The sequence below is a fragment of the Coregonus lavaretus genome, assembly GCF_964263955.1.
Source record: "Coregonus lavaretus genome assembly, chromosome: 39".
Classification (NCBI taxonomy): domain Eukaryota; kingdom Metazoa; phylum Chordata; class Actinopteri; order Salmoniformes; family Salmonidae; genus Coregonus; species Coregonus lavaretus.
In genome coordinates, this window is record NC_140026.1 from 1996680 (window position 1) to 2006365 (window position 9686).

At 38.1% G+C, this 9686-nt stretch overlaps 1 protein-coding gene across 1 annotated transcript in view; it reads left to right on the plus strand.

Annotated features, from left to right (window-relative positions):
* Positions 1 to 9686, plus strand: part of LOC311112879 (GRB2-associated-binding protein 1-like) — a 55403-nt gene that overhangs the window by 22231 nt on the left and 23486 nt on the right. The window lies entirely within an intron of this gene.

The window sequence follows — 9686 nt, forward strand, 5'->3', positions numbered from 1 at the left end:
TGTTTGATCTGGATCTCATGTCTGACGGACATGGGCGTACTGTACATGAGGTCAAATCTATACATTAGACGCTGTTTATGTTGAACAAATCAGGTCTGAGCCCCATCTCCCTCCACCCAAAACCCCTGGGCTTGGAGAGAACTGACTCACAGACTGTTGGAGAGTTCACACGGGCAAGGAGACGTAAGGGTATGTACCAGCCACACTACATGGGATATTTAGTGACGTAGCAATACCATAAGGAAATGTCCATTCATATGTAGTGGTGTTGTTGTAGAGTGTCGGTGGGGACTTGTGTGTACTGTTCCCAGGTGAAGAAATGTATTGCGTGTCACTGTTGAATCATGACCCTGGTTTATTCTGAGGATGATCTGTGTTCTGTCATAGAGATGTGTGTATTGTTCCCATCATCATAGTATGTAGTGAGTGCCTCTCCTTGGTCCCTACTTCTACCCCCCTCCCTCCCTCCCTCCCTCCCTCCCTCCCTCCCTCCCTCCCTCTCTCTCACTCCCTCCCTCCCTCCCTCTCCCCCTCTCTCTCACTTCCTCCCTCCCTCCCTCCCTCCCTCTCCCTCCCTTCCTCCCTCCCTCCCTCCCTCCCTCCCTCTCCCCCTCTCCCCCTCTCCCTCCCTCCCTCCCTCCCTCCCTCTCCCCCTCTCCCCATCTCTCTCCCATCCTAATATTATGTAGTGACTGGGTCTCCCTGGTCCATACTACTGATGAATAATGTATCTGCTGTAATGTTCCTGAGTTAGCTAGCAGGACTATGCTGGTGATAAAAACATATATGACAGAGTTCACACGGGCAGGGAGACGTAAGGCACACACAAACATGGTCGCTCACACACACACTCGCACACAAACACACACACACACACACGTCTCTCAGGTGTTCCTCTGCTCTCTATTGATGTGATCTGTAGTGTAGTGTTACATTTTACATTTAACATTTTTAGTCATTCAGCAGACGTTCTTATCCAGAGCGACTTACAGTTAGTGAGTGCTTACATTTGTAGAGGTTTAGGCTCCTCCATGTACTGCTATGAGTCTGGTTATGAGACTCCAAAAGCTACGGTGGGTTTGGCTGAGTCTGGTTGAGACTCCAGTAGCTACGGTGGGTTTGGCTGAGTCTGGTTGAGACTCCAGTAGCTATGGTGGGTTTGGCTGAGTCTGGTTGAGACTCCAGTAGCTACGGTGGGTTTGGCTGAGTCTGGTTGTGACTCCAGTAGCTACGGTGGGTTTGGCTGAGTCTGGTTGAGACTCCAGTAGCTACGTGGGTTTGGCTGAGTCTGGTTGAGACTCCAGTAGCTACGGTGGGTTTGGCTGAGTCTGGTTGTGACTCCAGTAGCTACGGTGGGTTTGGCTGAGTCTGGTTGAGACTCCAGTAGCTACGTGGGTTTGGCTGAGTCTGGTTGAGACTCCAGTAGCTACGGTGGGTTTGGCTGAGTCTGGTTGAGACTCCAGTAGCTACGGTGGGTTTGGCTGAGTCTGGTTGAGAGACTCCAGTAGCTACGGTGGGTTTGGCTGAGTCTGGTTGAGACTCCAGTAGCTACGGTGGGTTTGGCTGAGTCTGGTTGAGACTCCAGTAGCTACGGTGGGTTTGGCTGAGTCTGGTTGAGACTCCAGTAGCTACGTGGGTTTGGCTGAGTCTGGTTGTTAGAATCCAAAAGCTACGGTGGGTTTGGCTGAGTCTGGTTGAGAATCCAAAAGCTACGGTGGGTTTGGCTGAGTCTGGTTGTGAGACTCCAGAAGCTACGGTGGGTTTGGCTGAGTCTGGTTGAGAATCCAAAAGCTACGGTGGGTTTGGCTGAGTCTGGTTGAGAATCCAGAAGCTACGGTGGGTTTGGCTGAGTCTGGTTATGAGACTCCAAAAGCTACGGTGGGTTTGGCTGAGTCTGGTTGAGACTCCAGTAGCTACGGTGGGTTTGGCTGAGTCTGGTTGAGACTCCAGAAGCTACGGTGGGTTTGGCTGAGTCTGGTTGAGACTCCAGAAATTACGGTGGGTTTGGCTGAGTCTGGTTGTTAGAATCCAAAAGCTACGGTGGGTTTGGCTGAGTCTGGTTGTTAGAATCCAAAAGCTACGGTGGGTTTGGCTGAGTCTGGTTGAGAATCCAAAAGCTACGGTGGGTTTGGCTGAGTCTGGTTGAGAATCCAAAAGCTACGGTGGGTTTGGCTGAGTCTGGTTGAGAATCCAAAAGCTACGGTGGGTTTGGCTGAGTCTGGTTGAGAATCCAAAAGCTACGGTGGGTTTGGCTGAGTCTGGTTGAGACTCCAGAAGCTATGGTGGGTTTGGCTGAGTCTGGTTGAGACTCCAGTAGCTACGGTGGGTTTGGCTGAGTCTGGTTATGAGACTCCAGTAGCTACGTGGGTTTGGCTGAGTCTGGTTGAGACTCCAGTAGCTACGGTGGGTTTGGCTGAGTCTGGTTGAGACTCCAGAAGCTACGGTGGGTTTGGCTGAGTCTGGTTGAGACTCCAGAAATTACGGTTGGTTTGGCTGAGTCTGGTTGTTAGAATCCAAAAGCTACGGTGGGTTTGGCTGAGTCTGGTTGTTAGAATCCAAAAGCTACGGTGGGTTTGGCTGAGTCTGGTTGAGAATCCAAAAGCTACGGTGGGTTTGGCTGAGTCTGGTTGAGACTCCAAAATCTACGGTGGGTTTGGCTGAGTCTGGTTGAGAATCCAAAAGCTACGGTGGGTTTGGCTGAGTCTGGTTGAGAATCCAAAAGCTACGGTGGGTTTGGCTGAGTCTGGTTGAGACTCCAGTAGCTACGTGGGTTTGGCTTGGGGCAACAGTATGTTTAGTTTCACCTGACTGGGATTTAACCTGTATTTGAATTATTTAATAATTGTGTAGAATCTAGGAGGATAGTTTTGTTGAATGGTGATGTGGTCGTTATTGTATAATTAAACAGTAAGGCCCGACGGGGTGTGGAATATAGCCAATATACCACGGCTAAGGGCTGTTCTTAAATACGACACAACGTGGAGTGCCTGGACACAGCCCTTAGCTGTGGTATATTGGCCATAAACCACAAACCCCCGAGGTGCCTTATTGCTTTTATAAACTGGTTACCAACATAATTAGAGCAGTAAAATAAATGTTTTGTCGTACCTGTGGTATACTCTCTGATATACCACGGCTGTCAGCCAATCAGCATTCAGGGCTCGAACCACCAAGTTTATAATAATAGAATAATGTGCTGTTAGTGAAAACAGCCATTATGTGTGTAGGACTACTATCTGTTACTACTATATGTTACTACTATCTGTTACTACTATCTGTTACTACTATCTGTGTATATGTTACTACTATCTGTGTATATGTTACTACTATCTGCTACTACTATCTGCTACTACTATCTGCTACTACTATCTGTTACTACTATCTGTTACTACTATCTGTGTATATGTTACTACTATCTGCTACTACTATCTGTTACTACTATCTGTTACTACTATCTGTTACTACTATCTGCTACTACTATCTGTGTATATGTTACTACTATCTGTTACTACTATATGCTACTACTATATGTGTATATGTTACTACTATCTGTTAATACTATCTGTTACTACTATCTGTTACTACTATCTGTTACTACTATATGTTACTACTATCTGTTACTACTATCTGCTACTACTATCTGCTACTACTATCTGTTACTACTATGTTACTACTATATGTTACTACTATCTGTTACTACTATCAGCTACTACTATCTGCTACTACTATCTGTTACTACTATCTGTTACTACTATCTGTGTATATGTTACTACTATCTGCTACTACTATCTGCTACTACTATCTGCTACTACTATCTGCTACTACTATCTGTTACGACTATCTGTTACTACAATGCTACTACTATCTGTTACTACTATCTGTTACTACTATCTGCTACTACTATCTGTTACTACTATCTGTTACTACTATCTGTTACTACTATATGTTACTACTATCTGTTACTACTATCTGTTACTACTATTTGTTACTACTATCTGCTACTACTATCTGTTACTACTATCTGTGTATATGTTACTACTATCTGTTACTACTATCTGCTACTACTATCTGCTACTACTATCTGTTACTACTATCTGTTACTACTATCTGCTACTACTATCTGTGTATATGTTACTACTATCTGTTACTACTATCTGCTACTACTATATGTTACTACTATCTGTTATACTATCTGCTACTACTATCTGCTACTACTATCTGTTACTACTATCTGCTACTAGTATCTGCTACTACTATCTGTTACTACTATGTTACTACTATCTGCTACTACTATCTGTTACTACTATCTGTTACTACTATCTGCTACTACTATCTGTTACTACTATATGTTACTACTATCTGTTACTACTATCTGTTACTACTATCTGTGTATATGTTACTACTATCTGCTACTACTATCTGCTACTACTATCTGCTACTACTATCTGTTACTACTATCTGTTACTACTATCTGTGTATATGTTACTACTATCTGTTACTACTATATGTTACTACTATCTGTTACTACTATCTGTGTATATGTTACTACTATCTGTTACTACTATCTGTTACTACTATCTGTAACTACTATCTGTTACTACGATGTTACTACTATCTGTTACTATTATGTTACTATTATCTGTTACTACTATCTGCTACTACTATCTGTTACTACTATCTGTGTATATGTTACTACTATCTGGTACTACTATCTGTTACTACTATCTGCTACTACTATCTGCTACTACTATCTGCTACTAATATCTGCTACTACTATCTGTTACGACTATCTGTTACTACTATGTTACTACTATCTGTTACTACTATCTGTTACTACTATCTGTTACGACTATCTGTTACTACTATGTTACTACTATCTGTTACTACTATCTGTTACTACTATCTGCTACTTCTATCTGTTACTACTATCTGTTACTACTATCTGTTACTACTATCTGTTACTACTATCTGTGTATATGTTACTACTATCTGTTACTACTATCTGTTACTACTATCTGCTACTTCTATCTGTTACTACTATCTGTTACTACTATCTGTTACTACTATCTGTTACTACTATCTGTGTATATGTTACTACTATCTGTTAATACAATATGTTACTACTATCTGTTACTACTATGTTACTACTATCTGTTACTACTATATGTTACTACTATCTGCTACTACTATATGTTACTACTATCTGTTACTACTATCTGCTACTACTATCTGTTACTACTATCTGTTACTACTATATGTTACTACTATCTGTGTATATGTTACTACTATCTGTTACTACTATATGTTACTACTATATGTTACTACTATATGTTACTACTATCTGCTACTACTATCTGTGTATATGTTACTACTATGTTACTACTATCTGTTACTACTATTTGCTACTACTATCTGCTACTACTATCTGCTACTACTATCTGTTACTACTATCTGTTATACTATCTGCTACTACTATCTGCTACTACTATATGTTACTACTATCTGCTACGACTATCTGCTACTACTATCTGTTACTACTATGTTACTACTATCTGCTACTACTATCTGGTACTACTATCTGCTACTACTATCTGCTACTACTATCTGCTACTACTATCTGTTACTACTATCTGTTACTACTCTCTGTGTATATGTTACTACTATCTGCTACTACTACCTGTTACTACTATATGTTACTACTATATGTTACTACTATCTGTGTATATGTTACTACTATCTGTTACTACTATCTGCTATTACTATCTGTGTATATGTTACTACTATCTGTTACTACTATCTGTTACTATTCTCTGTGTATATGTTACTACTATCTGCTACTACTACCTGTTACTACTATCTGTTACTACTATATGTTACTACTATCTGTGTATATGTTACTACTATCTGTTACTACTATCTGCTACTACTCTCTGTGTATATGTTACTACTATATGTTACTACTATCTGCTACTACTATCTGCTACTACTATCTGTGTATATGTTACTACTATCTGTTAATACTATCTGGTACTACTATCTGTTACTACTATCTGTTACTACTATGTTACTATTATCTGTTACTACTATGTTACTACTATATGCTACTACTATCTGTTACTACTATCTGTTACTACTATCTGTTACTACTATGTTACTACTATCTGCTACTACTATCTGTTACTACTATCTGTTACTACTATATGTTACTACTATCTGTGTATATGTTACTACTATCTGTTACTACTATATGTTACTACTATATGCTACTACTATCTGTGTATATGTTACTACTATCTGCTACTACTATCTGCTACTACTATCTGCTACTACTATCTGCTACTACTATCTGTTACGACTATCTGTTTCTACTATGTTACTACTATCTGTTACTACTATCTGCTACTACTATCTGTTACTACTATCTGTTACTACAATCTGTTACTACTATCTGTTACTACTATCTCTGTATATGTTACTACTATCTGTTACTACTATCTGTTACTACTATATGTTACTACTATCTGTGTATATGTTACTACTATATGTTACTACTATATGTTACTACTATCTGCTACTACTATCTGTGTATATGTTACTACTATCTGTTACTACTATCTGTTACTACTATCTGTTACTACTATCTGCTACTACTATCTGTTACTACTATCTGTTACTAATATCTGCTACTACTATCTGTGTATATGTTACTACTATCTGCTACTACTATCTGCTACTACTATCTGCTACTACTATCTGCTACTACTATCTGCTACTACTATCTGTTACTACTATCTGTTACGACTATATGTTACTACTATCTGCTACTACTATGTTACTACTATCTGTTACTACTATCTGTTACTACTATCTGCTACTACTATCTGTTACTACTATCTGTTACTACAATCTGTTACTACTATCTGTTACTACTATCTCTGTATATGTTACTACTATCTGTTACTACTATCTGTTACTACTATATGTTACTACTATCTGTGTATATGTTACTACTATCTGCTACTACTATCTGGTACTACTATCTGCTACTACTATCTGTGTATATGTTACTACTATCTGTTACTACTATCTGTTACTACTATCTGCTACTACTATCTGCTACTACTATCTGTTACTACTATCTGCTACTACTATCTGTTACTACTATCTGTTACTACTATGTTACTACTATATGCTACTACTCTCTGTTACTACTATCTGCTACTACTATCTGCTACTACTATCTGCTACTACTATATGCTACTACTATCTGTTACTACTATCTGTGTATATGTTACTACTATCTGGTACTACTATCTGTTACTACTATCTGCTACTACTATCTGCTACTACTATCTGTGTATATGTTACTACTATCTGCTACTACTATCTGCTACTACTATCTGTTACTACTATCTGTTACTACTATGTTATTACTATCTGTTACTACTATCTGCTACTACTATCTGCTACTACTATCTGTGTATATGTTACTACTATCTGCTACTACTATCTGCTACTACTATCTGTTACTACTATCTGTTACTACTATATGCTACTACTATCTGTGTATATGTTACTACTATCTGCTACTACTATCTGCTACTACTATCTGTTACTACTATCTGCTACTACTATCTGCTACTACTATCTGTTACTACTATCTGTTACTACTATCTGTGTATATGTTACTACTATCTGGTACTACTATCTGTTACTACTATCTGTTACTACTATCTGTTACTACTATGTTATTACTATCTGCTACTACTATCTGTTACTACTATCTGCTACTACTATCTGCTACTACTATCTGTTACTACTATCTGTTACAACTATCTGCTACTACTATGTTACTACTATCTGTTACTACTATGTTACTACTATCTGCTACTACTATCTGCTACTAATGTCTGCTACTACTATCTGTTACGACTATCTGTTACTACTATCTGCTACTACTATGTTACTACTATCTGTTACTACTATGTTACTACTATCTGCTACTACTATCTGTTACTACTATCTGTTACTACTATCTGCTACTACTATCTGTTACTACTATCTGCTACTACTATCTGTTACTACTATCTGTTACTACTATCTGCTACTACTATCTGTTACTACTATCTGCTACTACTATCTGTTACTACTATCTGCTACTACTATCTGTTACTACTATCTGCTACTACTCTCTGTGTATATGTTACTACTCTCTGTTACTACTATCTGCTACTACTATCTGCTACTACTATCTGTGTATATGTTACTACTATCTGTTACTACTATGTTACTACTATCTGCTACTACTATCTGCTACTACTATCTGTTACTACTATCTGTTACTACAATCTGTTACTACTATCTGTTACTACTATCTCTGTATATGTTACTACTATCTGTTACTACTATCTGTTACTACTATATGTTACTACTATCTGTGTATATGTTACTACTATCTGCTACTACTATCTGGTACTACTATCTGCTACTACTATCTGCTACTACTATCTGTTACTACTATATGCTACTACTATCTGTTACTACTATCTGTTATACTATCTGTTACTACTATCTGCTACTACTATATGTTACTACTATCTGCTACTACTATCTGCTACTACTATCTGTTACCACTATGTTACTACTATATGCTACTACTCTCTGTTACTACTATCTGCTACTACTATCTGCTACTACTATCTGCTACTACTATCTGCTACTACTATATGCTACTACTATCTGTTACTACTATCTGTTACTACTATCTGTGTATATGTTACTACTATCTGGTACTACTATCTGTTACTACTATCTGCTACTACTATCTGCTACTACTATCTGTGTATATGTTACTACTATCTGCTACTACTATCTGCTACTACTATCTGTTACTACTATCTGTTACTACTATGTTATTACTATCTGCTACTACTATCTGTTACTACTATCTGCTACTACTATCTGCTACTACTATCTGTGTATATGTTACTACTATCTGCTACTACTATCTGCTACTACTATCTGTTACTACTATCTGTTACTACTATATGCTACTACTATCTGCTACTACTATCTGCTACTACTATCTGCTACTACTATCTGTTACTACTATCTGCTACTACTATCTGCTACTACTATCTGTTACTACTATCTGTTACTACTATCTGTGTATATGTTACTACTATCTGGTACTACTATCTGTTACTACTATCTGTTACTACTATATGTTACTACTATGTTATTACTATCTGCTACTACTATCTGTTACTACTATCTGCTACTACTATCTGCTACTACTATCTGTTACTACTATCTGTTACAACTATCTGCTACTACTATGTTACTACTATCTGTTACTACTATGTTACTACTATCTGCTACTACTATCTGCTACTAATGTCTGCTACTACTATCTGTTACGACTATCTGTTACTACTATCTGCTACTACTATGTTACTACTATCTGTTACTACTATGTTACTACTATCTGCTACTACTATCTGTTACTACTATCTGTTACTACTATCTGCTACTACTATCTGTTACTACTATCTGCTACTACTATCTGTTACTACTATCTGCTACTACTATCTGTTACTACTATCTGCTACTACTATCTGTTACTACTATCTGCTACTACTCTCTGTGTATATGTTACTACTCTCTGTTACTACTATCTGCTACTA